The following is a 25,183-nucleotide window of genomic DNA, read 5'->3' as shown; positions in this document are numbered from 1 at the left end:
ATAGCCATGACAGCCAGCATGTGTATCGTGGTTGTAAACATTAAGCCCAAAATCATTCCCAATTATTTCTTTAACAGTTTACATACCCCTTCTGCTTGTACCTTCTCCTCCAGGGTACTCTTCTAGTACCCCTTCTGCTTGTACCTCTTCCTGCAGGGAACTCTTCTAGTACCCCTTCTTGTTGTACCTCCTCCTGCAGGGCCCACTTCTAGTATCCCTTCTTCTTGTACCTCCTTCTGCAGGGCACTCTTCTAGTACCCCATCTGCTTGTCCCTCCTCCTCCAGGGCATTCTTCTGGTACCCCTTCTGCTTGTACCTCTTCCTGCAGGGCACTCTTCTAATACCTCTTCTTCTTGTACCTTCTCCCGCAGGGCACTCTTATAGTACCCCTTCTTCTTGTACCTCCTCCTGCAGGCATCCTTCTAGCCACCCCTTCTTCTTGTACCTCCTCCAGCAGGGCACTCTTCTAGTACACCTTCTTCTTGTACCTCCTCCTGCAGGGCACTCTTATAGTACCCCTTCTTCTTGTACCTCCTGCACAGGGCACTCCTATAGTACCCCTTCTGCTTGTACCTCTTCCTGCAGGGCACTCTTCCAGTACCCTTTCTTCTCGTACAGCCTCCTGCAGGGCACTCTTCCAGTACCCCTTCTTCTCGTACCGCCTCCTGCAGGGAACTCTTCCAGTACCCCTTCTGCTAGTACCTCCTCCTGCAGGGCTCTCTTCTAGTACCCCTTCTTCTTGTACCTCCTCCTGCAGGGCACTCTTCTAGTACCCCTTCTGCTCGTACCTCCTCCTGCAGGGCACTCTTCTAGTACCCCTTGTTCTTGTGCCTCCTCCTCCTGCAGGGCACTCTTCTAGTACCCCTTGTTCTTGTGCCTCCTCCTCCTGCAGAGCACTCTTCTAGTTCCCCTTCTTCTTGTACCTCCTCCTGCAGGGCACTCTTCTAGTACCCCTTCTTCTCGTACCTCCTCGTGCAGGGCACTCTTTTAGTGCCCCTTCTGCTCGTACCTCCTCCTGCAGGGCCCACTTCTAGTACCCCTCCTGCTCGTACCTCCTCCTGCAGGGCCCACTTCTTGTACCCCTTCTTCTTGTACCTCCTCCTGCAGACCACTCTTCTAGTACCCCTTCTGCTTGTACATCCTCCTTCAGGGCACTCTTCTAGGACCCCTTCTGCTCGTATCTCCTCCTGCAGACCATTCTTCTGATACCCCTTCTGCTGTTACCTCCTCCTGCTGGGCATTCTTCTAGTACCCCATCTGCTTGTACCTCCTCCTGCAGGGCACTCTTCTAGTAAACCTTCTGCTTGTACCTCCTCCTGCAGGACACTCTTCTAATAACCCTTCTGCTCGTACCTCCTCCTGCAGGGCACTCTTCTAGTACACCTTTGTCTCATACCTCCTCCAGCAGGGCACTCTTCCAGTACCCCTACTGTTCGAACCTCCTTCTGCAGGACCCACTTCTAGTACCCCTTCTGCTTGTACCTCCTCCTGCAGGGCCCACTTCTAGTACCCCTTCTTCTTGTACCTCTTCCTGCAGGGCACTCTTCAAGTACCCCTTCTGGTTGTACCTCCTCCTCCAGGGCACTCTTCTAGTACCCCTTCTTCTTGTACCTCTTCCTGCAGGGCACTCTTCTAGTGCCCCTTCTGCTCTTTCCTCCTCCTCAGGGCACTCATCTAATACCCCTTCTGCTCGAACCTCCTCCTGCAGGGCACTCTTCTAGTGCCACTTCTGCTCATTTCTCCTCCTGCAGGGCATGCTTCTAGTACTGCTTCTGCTCATACCTCCTACTGCAGGGCCCACTTCTAGTACCCCTTCTGCTCATACCTCCTCCTGCAGGGCCCACTTCTAGTACCCCTTCTTCTTGTACCTCCTCCTGGAGGGCACTCTTCTAGTACTCCTTCTGCTTGTACCTCCTCCTCCAGGGCACTCTTCTAGTACCCCTACTGCTTGTACCTCTACCCGCAGGACACTCTTCTAGTACCCCTTCTTCTTGTACCTCCTCCTGCAGGGTACTCTTCTAGTACCCCTTCTGCTCGTACCTCCTCCTGCAGGGCACTCTTCTAGTACCCCTTATTCTTGTACCTCCTACTGCAGGGCACTCTTATAGTACCCCTTCTGCTCGTACCTCCTCCTGCAGGGCACTCTTCTAGCCACACGTTCTGCTTTTACCTCCTCCTGCAGGGCACTCTTCTAGCACCACTTCTTCTTGTACCTCCTCCTGCAGGGCACTCTTCTAGTACCCCTTCTTCTTGTGCCTCCTCCTGCAGGGCACTCTTCTAGTACACCTTCTTCTTGTACCTCCTCCTGCAGGGCACTCTTTTAGTACCCATCCTGCTCGTACCTCCTCCTGCAGGGTACTCTTCTAGTACCCCTTCTTCTTGTAGCTCCTCCTGCAGGGCTCTCTTCTAGTACCCCTTCTGCTTGTACCTCCTCCTCCAGGGCACTCTTCTAGTACCCCTTCTGCTTGTACCCCTGCCTGCAGGGCACTCTTCTAGTACCCCTTCTGCTCGTACCTCCTCCTGCAGGGCACTCTTCTAGTGCCATTTCTGCTCGTTTCTCCTCCTGCAGGGCACTCTTCTAGTACTGCTTCTGCTCATACCTCCTCCTGCAGGGCCCACTTCTAGTACCCCTTCTGCTTGTACCTCCTCCTGCAGGGTCTACTTCTAGTACCCCTTCTTCTTGTACCTCCTCCTGCAGGGCACTCTTCTAGTACTCCTTCTGCTTGTACCTCCTCCTCCAGGGCACTCTTCTAGTACCCCTACTGCTTGTACCTCTGCCTGCAGGGCACTCTTCTAGTACCCCTTCTGCTCGTACCTCCTCCTGCATGGCACTCTTCTAGTACCCCTTATTCGTGTACCTCCTCCTGCAGGACACTCTTCTAGTACCCCTACTTCTTGTACCTCCTCCTGCAGGGCACTCTTATAGTACCCCTTCTGCTTGTACCTCCTCCTGCAGGGCACTCTTCTAGCCACCCGTTCTGCTTGTACCTCCTCCTGCAGGGCACTCTTCTAGCACCACTTCTTCTTGTACCTCCTCCTGCAGGGCACTCTTCTAGTACCCCTTCTTCTTGTGCCTCCTCCTGCAGGGCACTCTTCTAGTACCCCTTCTTCTTGTACCTCCTCCTGCAGGGCACTCTTTTAGTACCCCTCCTGCTCGTACCTCCTCCTGCAGGGCACTCTTTTAGTACCCCTTCTTCTTGTAGCTCCTCCTGCAGGGCACTCTTCTAGTACCCCTTCTTCTTGTGCCTCCTCCTGCAGGGCACTCTTCTACTACCCCTTTTTGTTGCACCTCCTCCTGCAGGGCCCACTTCTGGTACCCCTTCTTCTTGTACCTCCTCCTGCAGGGCACTCTTCTAGTACCCCTTCTGCTTGTACATCCTCCTCCAGGGCACTCTTCTAGGACCCCTTCTGCTCGTATCTCCTCCTGCAGACCATTCTTCTAATACCCCTTCTGCTCGTACCTCCTCCTACTGGGCATTCTTCTAGCACCTCATCTGCTTGTACCTCCTCCTGCAGGGCACTCTTCTAGTAACCCTTCTGCTTGTACCTCCTCCTGCAGGACACTCTTCTAATACCCCTCCTGCTCGTACCTCCTCCTGCAGGGCACTCTTCTAGTACACCTTCATCTCATATCTCCTCCTGCAGGCCACTCTTCTAATACCCCTTCTGCTGGTACTTCCTCCTGCTGGGAATTCTTGTAGTACCCCTTCTGCTTGTACCTCCTCCTGCAGGGCACTCTTCCAGTACCCCTTCTGTTCGTACCTCCTTCTGCACGACCCACTTCTAGTACCCCTTCTGCTTGTACCTCCTCCAGCAGGGCCCACTTCTAGTACCCCTTCTGGTTGTACCTCCTCCTCCAGGGCACTCTTCTAGTACCCCTTCTTCTTGTACCTCTTCCTGCAGGGCACTCTTCTAGTGCCCCTTCTGCTCGTTCCTCCTCCTCAGGGCACTCATCTAGTGCCCCTTCTGCTCGTACCTCCTCCTACAGGTCACTCTTCTAGTGCCACTTCTGCTCGTTTCTCCTCCTGCAGGGCACTCTTCTAGTACTGCTTCTGCTCATACCTCCTCCTGCAGGGCCCACTTCTAGTACCCCTTCTGCTCGTACCTCCTCCTGCAGGGCCCACTTCTAGTACCCCTTCTTCTTGTACATCCTCCTGCAGGGCACTCTTCTAGTACTCCTTCTGCTTGTACCTCCTCCTCCAGGGCACTCTTCTAGTACCCCTACTGCTTGTACTTCTGCCTGCAGGGCACTCTTCTAGTACCCCTTCTTCTTGTACCTCCTCCTGCAGGGCACTCTTCTAGTACCCCTTCTGCTCGTACCTCCCCCTGCAGGGTACTCTTCTAGTACCCCTTATTCTTGTACCTCCTCCTGCAGGGCACTCTTCTAGTACCCCTTCTTCTTGTACCTCCTCCTGCAGGGCACTCTTATAGTACCCCTTCTGCTCGTACCTCCTGCAGGGCACTCTTCTAGCCACCCGTTCTGCTTGTACCTCCTCCTGCAGGGCACTCTTCTAGTACCACTTCTTCTTGTACCTCCTCCTGCAGGGCACTCTTATAGTACCCCTTCTGCAGGGCACTCTTCTAGCCACCCGTTCTGCTTGTACCTCCTCCTGCAGGGCACTCTTCTTGCACCACTTCTTCTTGTACCTTCTCCTGCAGGGCACTCTTCTAGTACCCCTTCTTCTTGTGCCTCCTCCTGCAGGGCACACTTTTAGTACCCCTTCTTCTTGTACCTCCTCCTGCAGGGCACTCTTTTAGTACCTCTCCTGCAGGGCACTCTTTTAGTACCCCTTCTTCTTGTAGCTCCTCCTGCAGGGCACTCTTCTAGTACCCCTTCTTCTTGTACCTCCTCCTGCAGGGCACACTTCTAGTACCCCTTCTTCTTGTGCCTCCTCCTGCAGGGCACTCTTCTACTACCCCTTTTTCTTGCACCTCCTCCTGCAGGGCCCACTTCTGGTACCCCTTCTTCTTGTACCTCCTCCTGCAGGGCACTCTTCTAGTACCCCTTCTGCTTGTACATCCTCCTCTAGGGCACTCTTCTAGGACCCCTTCTGCTTGTATCTCCTCCTGCAGACCATTCTTCTAATACCCCTTCTGCTCGTACCTCCTCCTGCTGGGCATTCTTCTAGTACCTCATCTGCTTGTACCTCCTCCTGCAGGGCACTCTTCTAGTAACCCTTCTGCTTGTACCTCCTCCTGCAGGACACTCTTCTAATACCCCTCCTGCTCGTACCTCCTCCTGCAGGGCACTCTTCTAGTACACCTTCATCTCATATCTCCTCCTGCAGGCCACTCTTCTAATACCCCTTCTGCTGGTACCTCCTGCTGGGAATTCTTGTAGTACCCCTTCTGCTTGTACCTCCTCCTGCAGGGCACTCTTCCAGTACCCCTTCTGTTCGTACCTCCTTCTGCAGGACCCACTTCTAGTACCCCTTCTGCTTGTACCTCCTCCTGCAGGGCCCACTATTAGTACCCCTTCTGGTTGTACCTCCTCCTCCAGGGCACTCTTCTAGTACCCCTTCTTCTTGTACCTCTTCCTGCAGGGCACTCTTCTAGTGCCCCTTCTGCCCGTTCCTCCTCCTCAGGGCACTCATCTAGTACCCCTTCTGCTCGTACCTCCTCCTACAGGGCACTCTTCTAGTGCCACTTCTGCTAGTTTCTCCTCCTGCAGGGCACTCTTCTAGTACTGCTTCTGCTCATACCTCCTCCTGCAGGGCCCACTTCTAGTACCCCTTCTGCTCGTACCTCCTCCTACAGGGCCCATTTCTAGTACCCCTTCTTTTTGTACATCCTCCTGCAGGGCACTCTTCTAGTACTCCTTCTGCTTGTACCTCCTCCTCCAGGGCACTCTTCTAGTACCCCTACTGCTTGTACCTCTGCCTGCAGGGCACTCTTCTAGTACCCCTTCTTCTTGTACCTCCTCCTGCAGGGCACTCTTCTAGTACCCCTTCTGCTCGTACCTCCCCCTGCAGGGCACTCTTCTAGTACCCCTTATTCTTGTACCTCCTCCTGCAGGGCACTCTTCTAGTACCCCTTCTTCTTGTACCTCCTCCCGCAGGGCACTCTTATAGTACCCCTTCTGCTCGTACCTCCTGCAGGGCACTCTTCTAGCCACCCGTTCTGCTTGTACCTCCTCCTGCAGGGCACTCTTCTAGTACCACTTCTTCTTGTACCTCCTCCTGCAGGGCACTCTTCTAGTACCCCTTTTTCTTGTGCCTCCTCCTGCAGGGCACTCTTCCAGTACCCCTTCTTCTTGTACCTCCTCCTGCAGGGCACTCTTTTAGTACCCCATCTGCTTGTACCTCCTCCTGCAGGGCACTCTTCTAGTAACCCTTCTGCTTGTACCTCCTCCTGCAGGACACTCTTCTAATAACCCTTCTGCTCGTACCTCCTCCTGCAGGGCACTCTTCTAGTACACCTTTGTCTCATACCTCCTCCAGCAGGGCACTCTTCCAGTACCCCTACTGTTCGTACCTCCTTCTGCAGGACCCACTTCTAGTACCCCTTCTGCTTGTACCTCCTCCTGCAGGGCCCACTTCTAGTACCCCTTCTTCTTGTACCTCCTCCTGCAGGGCACTCTTCAAGTACCCCTTCTGGTTGTACCTCCTCCTCCAGGGCACTCTTCTAGTACCCCTTCTTCTTGTACCTCTTCCTGCAGGGCACTCTTCTAGTGCCCCTTCTGCTCTTTCCTCCTCCTCAGGGCACTCATCTAGTACCCCTTCTGCTTGAACCTCCTCCTGCAGGGCACTCTTCTAGTGCCACTTCTGCTCATTTCTCCTCCTGCAGGGCATGCTTCTAGTACTGCTTCTGCTCATACCTCCTCCTGCAGGGCCCACTTCTAGTACCCCTTCTGCTCATACCTCCTCCTGCAGGGCCCACTTCTAGTACCCCTTCTTCTTGTACCTCCTCCTGGAGGGCACTCTTCTAGTACTCCTTCTGCTTGTACCTCCTCCTCCAGGGCACTCTTCTATTACCCCTACAGGTTGTACCTCTTCCCGCAGGACACTCTTCTAGTACCCCTTCTTCTTGTACCTCCTCCTGCAGGGTACTCTTCTAGTACCCCTTCTGCTCGTACCTCCTCCTGCAGGGCACTCTTCTAGTACCCCTTATTCTTGTACCTCCTACTGCAGGGCAATCTTATAGTACCCCTTCTGCTCGTACCTCCTCCTGCAGGGCACTCTTCTAGCCACACGTTCTGCTTTTACCTCCTCCTGCAGGGCACTCTTCTAGCACCACTTCTTCTTGTGCCTCCTCCTGCAGGGCACTCTTCTAGTACACCTTCTTCTTGTACCTCCTCATGCAGGGCACTTTTTTAGTACCCCTCCTGCTCGTACCTCCTCCTGCAGGGCACTCTTCTAGTACCCCTTCTTCTTGTAGCTCCTCCTGCAGGGCTCTCTTCTAGTACCCCTTCTTCTTGTACCTCCTCCTGCAGGGCACACTTCTAGTACCCCTTCTTCTTGTGCCTCCTCCTGCAGGGCCCTCTTCTAGTACCCCTTGTTCTTGTACCTCCTCCTGCGGGGGCCACTTCTGGTACCCCTTCTGCTTGTACCTCCTCCTCCAGGGCACTCTTCTAGTACCCCTACTGCTTGTACCCCTGCCTGCAGGGCACTCTTCTAGTACCCCTTCTGCTCGTACCTCCTCCTGCAGGGCACTCTTCTAGTGCCATTTCTGCTCGTTTCTCCTCCTGCAGGGCACTCTTCTAGTACTGCTTCTGCTCATACCTCCTCCTGCAGGGCCCACTTCTAGTACCCCTTCTGCTTGTACCTCCTCCTGCAGGGTCCACTTCTAGTACCCCTTCTTCTTGTACCTCCTCCTGCAGGGCACTCTTCTAGTACCCCTACTGCTTGTACCTCTGCCTGCAGGGCACTCTTCTAGTACCCCTTCTGCTCGTACCTCCTCCTGCATGGCACTCTTCTAGTACCCCTTATTCGTGTACCTCCTCCTGCAGGGCACTCTTCTAGTACCCCTTCTTCTTGTACCTCCTCCTGCAGGGCACTCTTATAGTACCCCTTCTGCTCGTACCTCCTCCTGCAGGGCACTCTTCGAGCCACCCGTTCTGCTTGTACCTCCTCCTGCAGGGCACTCTTCTAGCACCACTTCTTCTTGTACCTCCTCCTGCAGGGCACTCTTCTAGTACCCCTTCTTCTTGTGCCTCCTCCTGCAGGGCACTCTTCTAGTACCCCTTCTTCTTGTACCTCCTCCTGCAGGGCACTCTTTTAGTACCCCTCCTGCTCGTACCTCCTCCTGCAGGGCACTCTTTTAGTACCCCTTCTTCTTGTAGCTCCTCCTGCAGGGCACTCTTCTAGTACCCCTTCTTCTTGTACCTCCTCCTGCAGGGCACACTTCTAGTACCCCTTCTTCTTGTGCCTCCTCCTGCAGGGCACTCTTCTACTACCCCTTTTTCTTGAACCTCCTCCTGCAGGGCCCACTTCTGGTACCCCTTCTTCTTGTACCTCCTCCTGCAGGGCACTCTTCTAGTACCCCTTCTGCTTGTACATCCTCCTCCAGGGCACTCTTCTAGGACCCCTTCTGCTCGTATCTTCTCCTGCAGACCATTCTTCGAATACCCCTTCTGCTCGTACCTCCTCCTACTGGGCATTCTTCTAGTACCTCATCTGCTTGTACCTCCTCCTGCAGGGCACTCTTCTAGTAACCCTTCTGCTTGTACCTCCTCCTGCAGGACACTCTTCTAATACCCCTCCTGCTCGTACCTCCTCCTGCAGGGCACTCTTCTAGTACACCTTCATCTCATATCTCCTCCTGCAGGCCACTCTTCTAATACCCCTTCTGCTGGTACCTCCTCCTGCTGGGAATTCTTGTAGTACCCCTTCTGCTTGCACCTCCTCCTGCAGGGCACTCTTCCAGTACCCCTTCTGTTCGTACCTCCGTCTGCACGACCCACTTCTAGTACCCCTTCTGCTTGTACCTCCTCCTGCAGGGCCCACTTCTAGTACCCCTTCTGGTTGTACCTCCTCCTCCAGGGCACTCTTCTAGTACCCCTTCTTCTTGTACCTCTTCCTGCAGGGCACTCTTCTAGTGCCCCTTCTGCTCGTTCCTCCTCCTCAGGGCACTCATCTAGTGCCCCTTCTGCTCGTACCTCCTCCTACAGGTCACTCTTCTAGTGCCACTTCTGCTCGTTTCTCCTCCTGCAGGGCACTCTTCTAGTACTGCTTCTGCTCATACCTCCTCCTGCAGGGCCCACTTCTAGTACCCCTTCTGCTCGTACCTCCTCCTGCAGGGCCCACTTCTAGTACCCCTTCTTCTTGTACATCCTCCTGCAGGGCACTCTTCTAGTACTCCTTCTGCTTGTACCTCCTCCTCCAGGGCACTCTTCTAGTACCCCTACTGCTTGTACTTCTGCCTGCAGGGTACTCTTCTAGTACCCCTTCTTCTTGTACCTCCTCCTGCAGGGCACTCTTCTAGTACCCCTTCTGCTCGTACCTCCCCCTGCAGGGCACTCTTCTAGTACCCCTTATTCTTGTACCTCCTCCTGCAGGGCACTCTTCTAGTACCCCTTCTTCTTGTACCTCCTCCTGCAGGGCACTCTTATAGTACCCCTTCTGCTCGTACCTCCTGCAGGGCACTCTTCTAGCCACCCGTTCTGCTTGTACCTCCTCCTGCAGGGCACTCTTATAGTACCCCTTCTGCTCGTACCTCCTCCTGCAGGGCACTCTTCTAGCCACCCGTTCTGCTTGTACCTCCTCCTGCAGGGCACTCTTCTTGCACCACTTCTTCTTGTACCTTCTCCTGCAGGGCACTCTTCTAGTACCCCTTCTTCTTGTGCCTCCTCCTGCAGGGCACTCTTCTAGTACCCCTTCTTCTTGTACCTCCTCCTGCAGGGCACTCTTTTAGTACCCCTCCTGCAGGGCACTCTTTTAGTACCCCTTCTTCTTGTAGCTCCTCCTGCAGGGCACTCTTCTAGTACCCCTTCTTCTTGTAACTCCTCCTGCAGGGCACACTTCTAGTACCCCTTCTTCTTGTGCCTCCTCCTGCAGGGCACTCTTCTACTACCCCTTTTTCTTGCACCTCCTCCTGCATGGCCCACTTCTGGTACCCCTTCTTCTTGTACTTCCTCCTGCAGGGCACTCTTCTAGTACCCCTTCTGCTTGTACGTCCTCCTCCAGGGCACTCTTCTAGGACCCCTTCTGCTTGTATCTCCTCCTGCAGACCATTCTTCTAATACCCCTTCTGCTCGTACCTCCTCCTGCTGGGCATTCTTCTAGTACCTCATCTGCTTGTACCTCCTCCTGCAGGGCACTCTTCTAGTAACCCTTCTGCTTGTACCTCCTCCTGCAGGACACTCTTCTAATACCCCTCCTGCTCGTACCTCCTCCTGCAGGGCACTCTTCTAGTACACCTTCATTTCATATCTCCTCCTGCAGGCCACTCTTCTAATACCCCTTCTGCTGGTACCTCCTCCTGCTGGGAATTCTTGTAGTACCCCTTCTGCTTGTACCTCCTCCTGCAGGGCACTCTTCCAGTACCCCTTCTGTTCGTACCTCCTTCTGCAGGACCCACTTCTAGTACCCCTTCTGCTTGTACCTCCTCCTGCAGGGCCCACTATTAGTACCCCTTCTGGTTGTACCTCCTCCTCCAGGGCACTCTTCTAGTACCCCTTCTTCTTGTACCTCTTCCTGCAGGGCACTCTTCTACTGCCCCTTCTGCCCGTTCCTCCTCCTCAGGGCACTCATCTAGTACCCCTTCTGCTCGTACCTCCTCCTACAGGGCACTCTTCTAGTGCCACTTCTGCTAGTTTCTCCTCCTGCAGGGCACTCTTCTAGTACTGCTTCTGCTCATACCTCCTCCTGCAGGGCCCACTTCTAGTACCCCTTCTGCTCGTACCTCCTCCTGCAGGGCCCACTTCTAGTACCCCTTCTTTTTGTACATCCTCCTGCAGGGCACTCTTCTAGTACTCCTTCTGCTTGTACCTCCTCCTCCAGGGCACTCTTCTAGTACCCCTAGTGCTTGTACCTCTGCCTGCAGGGCACTCTTCTAGTACCCCTTCTTCTTGTACCTCCTCCTGCAGGGCACTCTTCTAGTACCCCTTCTGCTCGTACCTCCCCCTGCAGGGCACTCTTCTAGTACCCCTTATTCTTGTACCTCCTCCTGCAGGGCACTCTTCTAGTACCCCTTCTTCTTGTACCTCTTCCCGCAGGGCACTCTTATAGTACCCCTTCTGCTCGTACCTCCTGCAGGGCACTCTTCTAGCCACCCGTTCTGCTTGTACCTCCTCCTGCAGGGCACTCTTCTAGTACCACTTCTTCTTGTACCTCCTCCTGCAGGGCACTCTTCTAGTACCCCTTTTTCTTGTGCCTCCTCCTGCAGGGCACTCTTCTAGTACCCCTTCTTCTTGTACCTCCTCCTGCAGGGCACTCTTTTAGTACCCCTCCTGCTTGTACCTCCTCTTGCAGGGCACTCTTCTAGTACCCCTTCTTCTTGTAGCTCCTCCTACAGGGGACTCTTCTAGTACCCCTTCTGCTTGTACCTCCTCCTGCAGGACACTCTTGTAATACCCCTTCTGCTCGTACCTCCTCCTGCTGGGCATTCTTCTAGTACCCCATCTGCTTGTACCTCCTCCTGCTGGGCACTCTTATAGTACCCCTTCTGGTTGTACCTCCTTCTCCTGCAGGGCACTCTTCTAGTGCCCCTTCTTCTTGTACCTCCTCCTGAAGGGCACTCTTCTAGGCCCCCCTTCTGGATGTACCTCTTCCTGTGGGGCACTGTTCTATCCCTTCGGCTCTTAATTACTCCTTCATGGCACTCTTTTAGTAATGCTTCTGTTCGTACCTTGCTCTTCTGAAGAATACTCTTCTAGTATCTCTGCTGTTCATACTTCCTCCTGCAACGCCTGTTACCTGTAATACTATTAGTATAATAAAACTTGGCACACTAGGATCTACAACAAAGACTTCTGGCAGATTATTCACTGTTAATGTAATACAAAATTGGCAGAAAAAGAAGGTGGAGAACAACTCTCATAAGGGAGAGCTGCCTCTGTCTTCTTGGTAGTGATTCTACTACCTCTGAAGCCAGGGGTTGCACAAGCAGTGCCATGGGTCACAAGGGGCAATCCAGGAGTCGCAGCTGCGACCCGTGGCAAGCCGTAAATATTGCTCATGCATGTGACCCTGTTTAGAACATCATACAATGTGTCAAGTGACTCCATTCAGAATATCAGAATGTGCTGTGGTTTTTTTTACTCCATTCAGAATGACACTGTGCTGTGTCATTACCATTCAGAATATCAGTTTCTTTTATGTCATTTGATGTCATTCAGAATGTCATATTCTGTTCTTGGTCATGCGATGCCACAGAATGTGCTGTGTCATGTGACCCCAGTCACTGTTTTCTAATCATAGACAGATCAAAGTGTTTCCCTCCTAAAAATACTGCAATAACTTTAACATTTTTTCTGGAAACTGATTTCACTTTGTTTCTCTGTTTTGCAGGATGTCAGAAGCACCCTAAGCAGGTAAGGCTAGTTTATTATCCTCCTCTCAGTGTGTAAGGAGCAGGTCACACTGCTGCAGTGTGTAAATGTCACTACTAAGCTCACACAAAGTGCTAGGAAACTTTCAGATCCTTATAAAATCACTTTGTATCCTCAAAAAAACCCTTAAGTCCTCAGAAAATACCTTTAATTCCTCTGAAAACTCCCTTGTATCATCAGGAAACGCTCTTAAATTTTATTAAATCCTGTGAGTCATTGGAAAACTCCTTTGAGTTTTGAAATAATTGCTACAGAAATGAGCTGCTGTCCTCACAAATCATATTTGTATCTTTAAAACTTAACTAAAGTCCTAAGAAAAGAACCCTGAACAGCACATTCTGGAAACGTCCCCTCAGGTTTCCTTAATTAGGAGTGGTGCAAAAACTCATTCTAAGTTTCCTAACTACGATGCCAGTCTTCAAAACATCCCTTCTGTGTTTCCAAACATCATTGAAATGTAGTTAAAGCCTTGTTCAGGCCTCATTCTTTAGTAAATTCCATTGAATCAGAAGAGGTCTCATCCAGTTCTCATAAACCTCATTGTAATCCTCAGATCTGCTCCTGATCCTAGGAAATCTCTCTCCAGTCTGCAGTGAGCTCCCTCCAGTCTGTAGCATCCCCTTGAGTCTTTAGACTCCTTTCAATCCTCAAACCTCTGCCCAGGTCGCTGACTACTCATTCCAGGCACCAAATCCTTCTTCAAGTCCTCCGAGACCTTCTTGTGTGTCTTCCAAAGCCTCATTTCATTCATCCTTATCTTTTAAGGTCTTGATTTATTTTTTTTGTCCTCATTTGCCAATTACCCTCATTATATGAATCACCAGCCACCAAGTGTGTCGCAAACTGAGACAAGAACTCATGTTCTCGGGCTACCTCGAATACCAGGACACAATTCACCAAAATGGCAGAAGATAAATCCATGATGTGGGAAGCTAGTTAACTTGATTACTCCATCGAAGGATCTTTTCAGCCTGAAGGGGCGAAATCATTGAACAGTGAGACCAATGTTCAAGATCCAAAGAGTAACATAGGCATAATCATAGGACCCGGGGAGAAAAAAAAAAAAAAAAAAACCCCGGCGTTCCTATTTCCAGTTTAACAGAAGGTCCCAGAAAGCCACATTTTTTTTGTTAACACGTCTAGCCAGGTCCAGCTTGGATGTAATGTATAGGGATAGCAATGTTAAAATATTAGAGCATAAGGAGGACCAGAGTGGGAGATGGCTTATGTTAAGAGCCTCATTAGGGAGAGTACATACTCTTTGGTCGCCTACTATGGCCCAAACCAAGATGATCCCTCGTATTTAGACCTTTTTCGGAATCATTTGTTAAATGTCAACGACCCTATTATCTGGTGTGGAGATTTTAACGTCGTGCTGAACCCAAAACTCGATAAGTCCCCAAATTCGAGGGCCAGCGTGGCCTCTAAATCTCGGCAAATACTATTATCAATAATGGCACAACTGGATCTAGCCGGCATATGGAGGGAGAGGGCGGGTAATATACTGGGAGTCTCATTTCGGAATCTTAAATACAAGCACAGATCAAGAATCGACTATGCTTTGTTTAGTTACTGCTTTAATGACTCATTAACGGAGATTTCATATCTCCCCTCTCACCTCTCTGATCATTCCGCAATTAGTTTAACTTTGAATGCTGGCCAGCAGGCAGGACACGTGTCTTGGTCATTCGACCGGTCCATCCTTCAAGATGAGGAGGAAATTAGTTTTCTTATAGCCGAAACTAAGTTTTTTTGGGAAGTAAATCTAGGTTCCACCTCAATTCCCACTGTTTGGGATGCTCTGAAGGCATTTTGGAGAGGAAATATTACCTGTAGAGCCTCCCGGAGAAGGAAGTTATATAGGGAAAAGATTATAAACATAGAAGTCGAAATGAAATCTATTGAACAACAACTTAGTACCTCTATAGGCTCAATTAGACAGCAAGAAAAATGAGTTCACTTAAAAACACAATTGGAGTGTATTTTACAAGAAAGGGTTGCTAGTAGATGGGAGGCAAGTAAGAATTCCCATTTTGAGTTCGGGGAAGCAGCTGGGAGGATGTTAGCGTGGAAAATAAAAGCAGATCAAACAAAAAAATACATTAGAGAGATAAAGCTGGAAGGCCAACAATCCTCTTGATCTGCAAGCTCTGATATTGGGAGAGCCTTTCAGGAATTTTTTCAGGCCATTTATAAAGAGGATATCACTGACGATCTTTTTGCAAGAAATTCTTGGTTAGATAAAATATCCCTGCCAAGCCTCACTCAGGTCCAAAGCAGCTATATGGATTCGGAAATAATAGAAGCAGAGGTTAGAGAAGTTACTGGGCAACTTAAGCAAGGGAAGGCAGCTGGTATAGATGGCTTACCAGCTGAACTATATCGTGCATTGAGCGAAGCTATAATACCAACGCTGACGGTTCTTTTTAATAGTATTCTCTTAAAAGGGGATGACCCTCCTAAATCACGGAGTGATGCCACCATAGTTCTGATACTTAAACCTGGGAAAGACCCGACCGAATGCGGATCATACCGCCCGATATCACTTCTTAACAACGACTATAAAAATTTTGCGGCTATTATGTCAGCCAGGTTGGGGAAGGTCATAGCCTCAATAATAAATCAAGATCAAAAAGGTTTCATAAAAGGCCGTCAGTTGGCTGACCTTACGCATGATTTAGTCGGGGCCACTGATATTGCCTCTAGCTTCTCTCTGCCATTAGCTACTTTCACGTTAGACGCAACTAAGGCCTTTGACAGGGTGAGTTGGCCTTATGGCTGCGGTACTGAAATTTTTTAATTTCAGTGATAAGTTTTGTCAAGTGATCTCTCTTTTGTATAAGGCTCCATCTGCTAGACTCTTAGTAAACAATACCTTGTCAGAACCTGTAAATATTACAAGGGGGACAAGACAGGGCTGCCCCCTTTCTCCCCTTCTTTTTAATTTGTATATTGAGCCTTTTGCTCAAGTCCTACGGGAGGAAGTTAATATCCCATCTTTTAACTATGAGGGGTGGGAAAGGAGGGTAGCTCTGTACGCGGAAGATATCCTTATTTTCACAGTTGACCCGGTCTTAGCATTTCCAACCATAATTAAGCGTGCAGAAGAATTCGGGCGGAACTCCGGATACGAGATTAATGCGAGCAAAACCGAAATAATGGTGTGGAATATAAACAATACTCATCTTAAGGTGACGCCCTCAATGAGGTATCTCGGTATCCACATCACCCAAGATGTGGGGAACATAGCGCAAAGCAACTTGGATCGGGTCTTTAATGACTGCCCAAAAAAATTAAAAGCGTGCTCCTATCTCCCACTATCTATAATAGGGCTGTCTTATTTTTCAAATCATGCTCCGGTGTGGGACTCCCTGGGTACACCAATGTGTTTGAGGGATGGGTTGGCGTCCCCCTTGAAACAAGTTGGAATCGTAAGGTGGGGAGAGCTGTTGGTAAACGACGCATTGCTGACATGGGATGAACTACGCAACAAGGTCGGCCCTGGGCTATCAAGATTTAAATATATGCAGCTCGATAGTTGGGCCCGGGCTCCTGCTAGGAAAGCTGTCCCGCTGGGTAAATTTAGTAATTTGGAACAACAGCTTGTCGTAAGGCAGGCGGGCGGCAAAGAGGTGGCTTTTTGGTACTGGCGTATTTTGGAGGAGGTGGATGGAGATTTTAGCCTCCCGGACCAACTATGGGCAGAGGAGATGGGGGCGACAGTGTGAGCAAATATGGCTTACTTCATTTACTATTTTACATAGATTAGTTAAACCCGCTTGGCTAAGGCGCAACCATCTTTTCACCGTTCACCGTGCATACCTCTCTCCCTTACGACTATCAAAATTTCAGCCAGGAAAGAGATGTAACAAGTGCAACCTCCTCGGTGCTTCAGATACACACATGTTTAAGGATTGCCCTTCCATCTGTACTTTCTGGGAGAAAATAAAGGACACGTTGGAGTCTATACTTAATTGCACCGTGCCCATTACCCTGTCACTGGTAATTTTTGGCATTGACGAAGATATACTGGGCCAGGCAAGATCTTTTCTTTTTTACGCTATTCTTCTGGCAAGGCGTCACATTTGTAGGTTTTGGGTAGACGCCTCAGCTCCATCACATGATGACTGGTTGACATCCTTAAGGTCTTTATGTATCATTTGTGGTAGCAATACAGATTCAAACAAAAAACATCAGCGGCTCAGTGTCATGTCATATTTCATTGAAAATATGGGGTGTGGTTCTGGGGCATCAGATTATTGTCATTATTTATTTCTGAAATAAGATAAAGAGACATTTGTTTACAACTATTGCACTGTGGTCACACCATTGGCAAGGGTGTCAGTCCACACATGTCTCCATTCCTGTGGACCATAGGGGGGGGGGGCTGACTCCAGCCCTCTCAGCCACCTTCTCTCACCTAGAGACTGCCTCCCTCATCTTAATTTCCTGTGGAGTCTCTCCATTCCTGAGGGATCCTTCCATGGGCCTCATGTCAATCCTTGAACCTGTAAATAAGTTTCCAAACCTTCCTCTTGATGTGACACACACATATGTGCTGCTTGTTTACTGGCTGATCTTGTAACTCATTATTAACAGAGCTTAATGACAGATCGTACTTCTCAATGATGTATTATGTTGTGTAGCTATGTAATCTCCTTAAAGTCTTAACAGATACACAACCTCTGGATCAGTTAACAAAATATTCCAAAATGGCGGTGGACAATACAAAATAATTCCACATGGTTTCAACACTGATCCAAGACCTGAGGTTCCAGTCAGTTTCTCAAGGGATGTGCGGCCTGTCTGGTTGTCTGTTGTGGCCCAAACAGGTGCAAGGTAAGGAAGATCAAGCGGCGTGTGACAAATAAACTGTTTACTGCTGGCCAACATTTATATGTGAACAAGATTTAAAATATAGAATGAGTGTGTCTCCTTGAGATTTTAGTAGGGAAGCGAGAGTCCAAGTCTTGCCACTCTTATGAAGTTTTATTCCTCTATGAGAGTCTTGCGCTCAGCAGACTTGAATCTGGCCTCCGTACCCTGCCACAGAAGAGCCAGAATGGACAGAGGTTCTTTATGTGTCCTTGCCCCAGCAGACTTGAATCTGGCCTCCATACCCTGCCACAGAAGAGCCAGAATGGACAGAGGTTCTTTTTGTGTCCTTGCCTCAGCAGACTTGAATCTGGCCTCCGTACCCGCCACAGAACAGCCAGAATGGGCAGAGGTTCTTTATGTGTCCTTGACTCAGCAGACTTGAATCTGGCCTCCGTACCCCGCCACAGAAGAGCCTGAATGGGTGGACGTTCTTTTCATGTCCTTGCCCCAGCCCTGTGGAACTCTTTGCCATCCTCGCTAGGAAAGACTCAAACCCACTTACATTTTCTGAAGCAACTAAAGACCTGGTTGTTCTCCTCCTTAGCCTAGCCTGCATTCCTCTTCTGCTGTTGTCTTACCTGTGACCAGCGCCGGGAAGCCCCCTTCTGGTTACTGTTGTGCACTTAAGACATCTTTTTAACATCATATAACATTCCTGAGCGCAAGTGTAACTGCCCCGCCACATGACCTACTTTTCTCCTGTGGAACACAACAGCTTTGGGATGATGCGGTGAGCCTGTACTACTTTCAACCAGGGAGGGCATTGGCGCACATCTGCAGCAACACGTCTGAGAGACACATGGCTTGCTCGGAACTCTGGAGAGAAGTCCAATGGATGATGCATTGTGGCACTGAAATGAAAAGTATACAAGAACCAGTTTTGCTGGCCAAAGCAGTCACCCGGAACTGAATGAATGGTCCCAGATCCAAGGGTGATCTCTGGCTTCTAAAATGGCCTGAGCCATGGTACTGCACATGCACATTAGCGCCATCAGTATTAGATTCCTACAAAACTTCAACAACAAACAGCAACCCCAGTCCAGCGTAGACTGGCTATAGTTTCAAACCGTCTATTGCTCATGGTCTATGTAGCATGAGAGAGGGCGGGATTCTACCTGAAATGGTGCCTGTGATGATCAGATCTCCTCTGAGAGGCAGCCATCTTACTGTTCAGGTTCATTTCGCTCACTTCTCTTCTGTCCTCAGGTGCCTGAACTCTGTCAGTCAGGGGACTTCCTGGCTGGGACACAGGATCCATGTGATCACTGCTTCGTGGGGACCTCACAAACCGGTTGCCAACATGGAGACCCTCGTCCCCTTCCCGAGCCAAGCCTCTTTGGGGAGGTAAAAGAGCTTTGAAGCCTACAACGGAAAGACAGGTTTCTTGTCACCTCCCCCCAGTCTTTATTTTGCCGTCACCATAGCCCTTTAACTAGGATGATCCTCCATGGTGTCAGTTCATCGAGGAGTCGCAACTTGCTCCTCGGATGACAGTCTTTTACTAGCATCAGATCGTTCACACATAGATCAGAGTGACCGACGCTATGTCTTCCACGGGCTTCGTTTTTGTCCTTCGTTCTCCTAGACATGATGGCATCACCATCTGCTGGGGTTGGTGTCCACCTTGGATGGTGGGGAAGGATGTCCGCCACCGTTGTCTCCAAGTGCAGCTTTCTTGGAGCTTGTTCCGTCATGGTTTGAGGCATCAGCAAGTAAACCCAAAAGAATGAGTAGATGACTCGATGAATGTTGTGATGTTCTATGAGAGCAATTTGTATTAGTTTCTTGAGGGCCCGCACAACCCTATTGGCCTCTCTAGTTGCCTGGGCCTTGAGGTGTCACTTCTATATTTTTAATGTGAAACTAATTTGGGTCCTCAGCCATTTATTGTCCCTAAAATGACGGCCCATAGTCTGTTTTCAATTCACTAGAGATGATGAGGACTGCCGATTATTTTTGACGCTTTGGTATTCCTTTCTCTGCTCACCAGGCCCTCTCTATTGGAATTCTGGATATTTTGAGTAATTGTTCAGAATCATCAGTGCGTGCCGCTCGTCAGGTAAAATCCCAAAATCAGCACTCCTTCAGACCCAAGGAGCATTCAGGATGTCTCAGTGATAATGGGCAGTGAGGGCTCCGGCCTGTTCGATGCTTGGTTGAGTGAGCATTCTTTCACTGTGTTCTCCACAAGGTCACCCAAAAGCAGGAACCATACCTCTGTGCAGTCTATTTTTCATTTTCACAATCCCTTGATGGCCCACATTGTACTCTTGCATCGCCAACGCTTGCAGGACCACACTTTGATTGTCATGAAGGCTGCAGCGTGATGATGATAAGACCTGGTGATTCCTGGCATTGTATTCTGATGTTAAAACTTGACGATTGCGGTCATGAGGTTATCACTCAGTTTTGTTGATTTGCTTGTTTGGACGTCTTTGATGGCTAGCTGGAGGTAATTTTCGGTGTTCATGGCAGTCACAATATCTTCCAGGGACACCAGGAGGGGACATGATCATTCCATCACCATCATGTCCTACTCCTCCATGTCCAAAACACATGCCTCTTCTTCGCTGGGCGCAGCCTGGGTATCTCAACTGATAATCTGCAGGGTTGTTGGATCCTGGTGGATAGAATACTGAGAAAGCCTCCTCCTGTAGCTGGCAGAGCCACTGGGGAGGCTTGGAGGCCGACCCCTGAAACAATGAATGTTTGCATTCCCAATGGATGGCAATGGCCTCCCGCTCGATCTGAGAGTATCATTGTTTCATGTCTGTCAAAGCTCTGCTGGCACAGGCCACCAGAGCCCACTCTCCACATCCACCTCAGCTCTCAGTCTATGGCAGGGTAGAAATAGGGTTGCTTCCTTTCAGCCGACAGGGCAAGAATCAATCAATCAGGATTTGTAGAGCGCTACTCCTTCACCCGTGAGGGTCTCGAGGTGCTATCGTATGATGCTACCAGTTCTCCTATTGGTTGAACATCCACATTTTGAAGTCCTTCCTGAGTTGTTGGAGTGATGGGGAGGCTCTGAGGTGCAGGGGGAGGTCGTTTCAGGTCTTGCCTGCCAAATGAGAAAACGAGCAGCCACCGCTGTTAGTCCGGCGGATGCATCAGGTAGCAGCTAGGGAGCTGGATCTGAGTTTCCTGGTGGGCTGGTGAAAGGTCATGCGTTGGTTGAGGAACGCAGGCTCTTCATTGTGTTAGGCCTTGTATGACTTGTATTGTACTGGTACCTCTTCATGACTGCTAGCCAGTGGAGTTTCCTGAGGTGAGGGGTTATGTGCGTCCGTCTGGGGAGGTCCAGGATGAGCCTGGCCACTGTGTTCTGGATCGTCTGGAGTTTCCTCATGAGTTGGACTGTTATGTAGAGGGAATTGTCGTAGTTGAGTCTGCTCCGGACGAGAGCCTGCGTGACAGTTTGCCTGGTGTTGGTTGGGAGACATCTGAAAACCTTGCTGAGCATACGGAGCATGAGGAAGCAGGCGAAGAAGACAGCACTGACCTGCTTCTTCATGGATAGCTGGTTGTCAAAGATGATGCTGAGGCTGCGGGTATGTTTGGTTGGTATCTGGGTTGGGCACAGCTCCGAGGCCACTTTGTGGTTACAGTGTGTGACCTTGCCTTTCCCGAAGAGAAGTACTTCTGTCTTGTCAGTGTTGAGTTTGAGACCGTTGTTGTTCATCCAGTCGGCAACATCTTTCATGCATCTTTGGACTTGTCTTTGATAGTTCTTGTATTGTTAGTCAGAGAGAGGATGCGTTGAGTGTTGTCAGAGTAAGAGATGATGTTGAGTCCATGGCTTGTGACAAAGTTGGCCAGGGGGGTCATGTCTGAGTTGAAGAGGGTTGGGCTGAGTTGGGCTGAGGGATGAGCTCTGAGGTACCCCGCAGGTGATGTTCTTAGGGAGCGAAGAGTAGGGAGGGAGGATCATTTTCTGAGTTCTTCCAGTGAGGTATGAGGCGATCCACTTGAGGGCTGCTCCTTGGATTCTGATCTGGTGGAACCTGTTGATCAGTGTGTGTTGGGATACAGTGTTGAAGGCTGCTGAGAAGGCGAGGATGATGAGGGCCACTGTATATTCCTGTTCTAGAAGCATTTGGATGTCATCTGTGGCTGTGACTAGAGTGTTCTCTGTGCTGTGGTTTGTTCTGAATCCAGATTGGTAGGGGTCCAGGAGGCCGCGGTTCTCCAGATGTCTGGTGAGCTGGATGTTGATTGCCTTCTCAATGACCTTGGCTGGGAACGGGAGCAAAGAGGAGGGACAGTAGTTCATCAGTTCTTCTGGGTCCGCGGGTGGCTTGTTCAGCAAAGGCTCCATGTCAGCGTGCTTCCACTTCTGGGAGAAGTGGACTGTGGTGATTGAGGAGTTGAGCATCTTGGTGAGTTCTTTGCTGATGAGTTGATTGCCGTGGTTGAAAGTGTGGTGGGGGTAGGGGTCTGCCGGGGCTCCGGAGTGGATGGATCTAATGATGGTCGTTGTATTCTTCTCGGTGAGGGGATTTCACAATGTAAGCTAGTGTGGGTGGGCATCAGTCGGCATGAGGAAGTTGATGCTGCGGCAGCGTTGGGGCACAAAGTCTTGGTAGATGATTTTCATTTAGTTGTGGAAGAAGTCCGCCAGGGCATCACAGAGATCTTGTCAGGGTGTGATGTTGTTTTCTGTTACTGAAGGGATGGTGTATTCCTTGACTATGTTGGAAAGGTTCCTTGCAGTTGGAGCTGTCATTGATGTGGGTGGCTAGGGCAGTCTTCTCTGTGTTTTTCAGGCAGTGGTGGTAGCGGTTGAGGGCATCTTTGAAGCGTATTCGGACCTCGAGGGTCTTACAGGTGCGCCATCTTCTTTTTGTCTTTCTGCAGTTGAGTTTCTGGGTTTTTCTGTGAACCAGTTGGGTTGTTGTGTAAATTTCTTGGGGTTGGTAAGATTCATCAGGGTGACTTCATCAGCGCTTGCTGTGATCCAGTTAGTGAAATTGTCCACTGCTTATTCAGTGTCCAAGTGGAGATGGGTAGGTGGAAGTTGAGGGTGTTGATCCAGCATTGTTCTGATACTTTGGACCACGTGCGACATGTTTCGCTGGCAGTGGAGGTGGGGGTGTTGAGGGGCTCCGAGACGATGAAGTGGATGCAGTGGTGGTCAGTGAAGGTGAGCTCTTCAGTGTGGGTGTATTTTACTCTGTTGCTGGCTGTAAAGATAGGGTCAAGCGTGTCTCCTGCGATGTGAGTGGGGTCGGTGACCAGTTGCTTGAGTTCGAGGTTGGCCATACTTTCTAGGATGTGTTGGTGTCATCAGTGTTTTCAAGGTGAAAGTTGAGGTCTCCTAGGAAGATAGATTCACCTCAATGGTTATAGGAGCGATGAAGTCGGAGATGGGGTTGCAGAAGGGAGGGCGGATTCCTGGAGGTCTGTAGGCGAGGGTGTCTCCAATTGTGGTTTGCTGTTCATTTGGAGTTGGAAGTTGAGGTGCTCCATGAAGGGGGTGGGGTTGTCTGTGGTGGTTGCGCATTTGAGAGTCTCTTTGTGGATTATGGCTGGGCTACTGCCGTTTCTATTGGTCCCTTCTCAGTGCATGATCTTGCAACTGCCTGGGATGGCTGTGGCAATACTGGGTGTGGATGCGGGGTTCAGCCTGGTCTCTGTGATGAAGACTTTGTCTGGGGTGGTGATGGTTTTCCAGATTTCTGTGGCGTCTTTTCCAAGAAAGCGTGCGTTGTTCAGCAGGCAGTTGATCTCTCCGGAGGTGTTGACCACGTCCCTGCTGTTGAGTGTGAGTGACTTGCTGTGGCTGATGAACATGGTGTCAGTTGTCTCTCTTGTGATGCAGGTAAATCGGCAGTTCCAGCAGGAGTAAGGGCCATTGGTGGTCCTGGGGAAGGCATGGGCGCAGCAGTTGTTCTGGCATCCGGGGTCCAGGGCTCTAAGTTCGTCTGAGGTGAAGAACAAGCGGTCCATTGTGGGTGGAGACCTAGTGCAGAGCGAGGTCCATGCATGGCATACCCACTGTGTGCGTCTGCTGTGTGGGTGCGCTGTGGTCTCCATGCCAGAGGACTGGGTTACTGGCAGGAGGGTGCCAATGGTACCCATAGGGGGAGACAGCAGGCACGACAGGGAGCGACACGGGAGGCGAGGCGTAGGGAGTGGCAGGCCTGCAGGCAGCAGTAGGGAGGTCCCAGCGGAGCCGAGGGGCAAGGGATAGGTCAGGGCGGGCAGGGAGAGAGGGAAGGGGAAGAAACCAGACTGCAAGGTCAAGTGCAGTTGGCCCAGGCTACCAGGGTCAAGAAGGGCGCATCTGGGCAGTAACTACTGGGAGTCTGGTGAAGGTTGGGCTGAGAGGAGAGCGCCAGTCACGGTGTGAGGGGGGACAAGGCCATGGAGCACTGTAACTGAAAATGTGGGCGTAAGAGTGGTGGCCCAGCCTCCTTCAGTTTCTGAAGGGCATGGACGGGCCCACCCTTTGCCTGGGCTTTGCCCGGGCACCGCCCGCACAGCTTCTGCGAATCGGGACCTGCAGTAGTAATAAATCTGCTGTGGGAGGTGCGAAAACGGGCCAGCCCGCCTCCCGGAGGCTGCTAGGAACTTTAGTTCCCTGAGGCTGATGGGGGCGCTGGCTCTGGAGTGGAGCAGGGAGAGTAGTGAGGCAGGAGTCCGGGGCCTGGAGAAGCAGGTGAGGGAGCAGCAGATACTACGGTGTCCCATCCTTGGTCTGTTGAACACTATCTACCCTCTATGACCATTGCTTGACATCAGTCTTTGTAAGTGCCTGGGTTAGATCCGTAAAGGCTGTCAAGTTCTTAGTGAACTTACCACAGTATGTCATCATGCCTAGGAAATGTCTTACTCCTGTCTTGAAAGTTGGTGTGAGTACAGATTTCTCGTCTTTGACTTTGTTTGGATTCGGAGTCACCATTTCCGCTGAAAATCTGTGTTCAAAGAAACTGTGGTGTTGCTTTGGAAAGTCACACTTGCAGGGTTTAGCCTGAGGCCGCATGAAGGCATTGTAGGACTTTTCGGAGGCAATAATGACTGTCACATTGTGTGCCTACACCAATATGTCTTCACTGATGTCAATTATTCCAGTCAATCCGTATAGAACTTCTTGGATGGTGTTCTCAAAAACATCAGCGACACTGGAGATTCCGAAGTTTAATCTTTTGTATAGTCTCAGACCCAGGTGTGTGGAGAAGGTCGTGATATATCAAAAAGTGGGGTCAAGCATTAGCAGGTGATACCCTGACTTAAGATCTGTTTCGGAGAACAAGCTAGCTCCTTTGATCTCATTTATTAGTCCATCCTCTGAAGGCGTGATATGTTGTTCTCTTTGGAATGCCTGATTTAGGAGGTACATGGCCACACTCAGCCACACGTCTCCTGGCTGTTTGGGCTTCCTGGTGATAATAGTTGTGGAAACCCAGGGAGTGGGCCCATAATCTTGCTCGATGATGTCAGCCTCTTCCAGCCTTCATAGCTCCTCTTCCACTTTTGCCTGAAGATGAATCGCCACTTGGTGATGTCAATGGATTGATCGATATGCAGGTGCACAGGCTTTCCTTTTAAACTCCCAATGCCATGAAACAGGCTTTAGCATTTCTGGAGAATATTGTCCAGCCCAGCAGTGGAGGCACACTGAATCACCTGAAGACTTGTGGCTGCCTGCCAGCATTCCTGCACTCTTTGGTAATGTGCACCTTTGTCCTGCTTGTTTCTCATTAGTGAGTTCCGCTTTGAAGACTCCTTTTAAGGGTAGTGGGTTAGGATGTCTTTATCTGCTTTGATTGATTATGGATTGAGTTCTCATCAGTTAACATGCAAACACTGGCC

At 50.4% G+C, this 25,183-nt stretch overlaps 1 long non-coding RNA gene across 9 annotated transcripts in view; it reads left to right on the top strand.

Annotated features, from left to right (window-relative positions):
* The window catches only part of LOC146870241 (uncharacterized), a 279,741-nt gene that overhangs the window by 128,924 nt on the left and 125,634 nt on the right, over nt 1-25,183 (top strand). For all 9 annotated transcript variants that reach the window (XR_014970083.1, XR_014970069.1, XR_014970070.1 and 6 more), the window contains exon 4: nt 12,450-12,472. This is a non-coding gene — a long non-coding RNA (uncharacterized LOC146870241). The remainder of the gene's footprint in view (nt 1-12,449; nt 12,473-25,183) is intronic.

This window comes from Triturus cristatus, chromosome 1_1 (assembly GCF_964204655.1).
Source record: "Triturus cristatus chromosome 1_1, aTriCri1.1, whole genome shotgun sequence".
In the NCBI taxonomy this organism is placed as follows: Eukaryota; Metazoa; Chordata; class Amphibia; order Caudata; family Salamandridae; genus Triturus; species Triturus cristatus.
The sequence above is the reverse complement of the archived record's forward strand: the minus strand, read 5'-3'. Positions and strand labels throughout refer to the sequence as shown.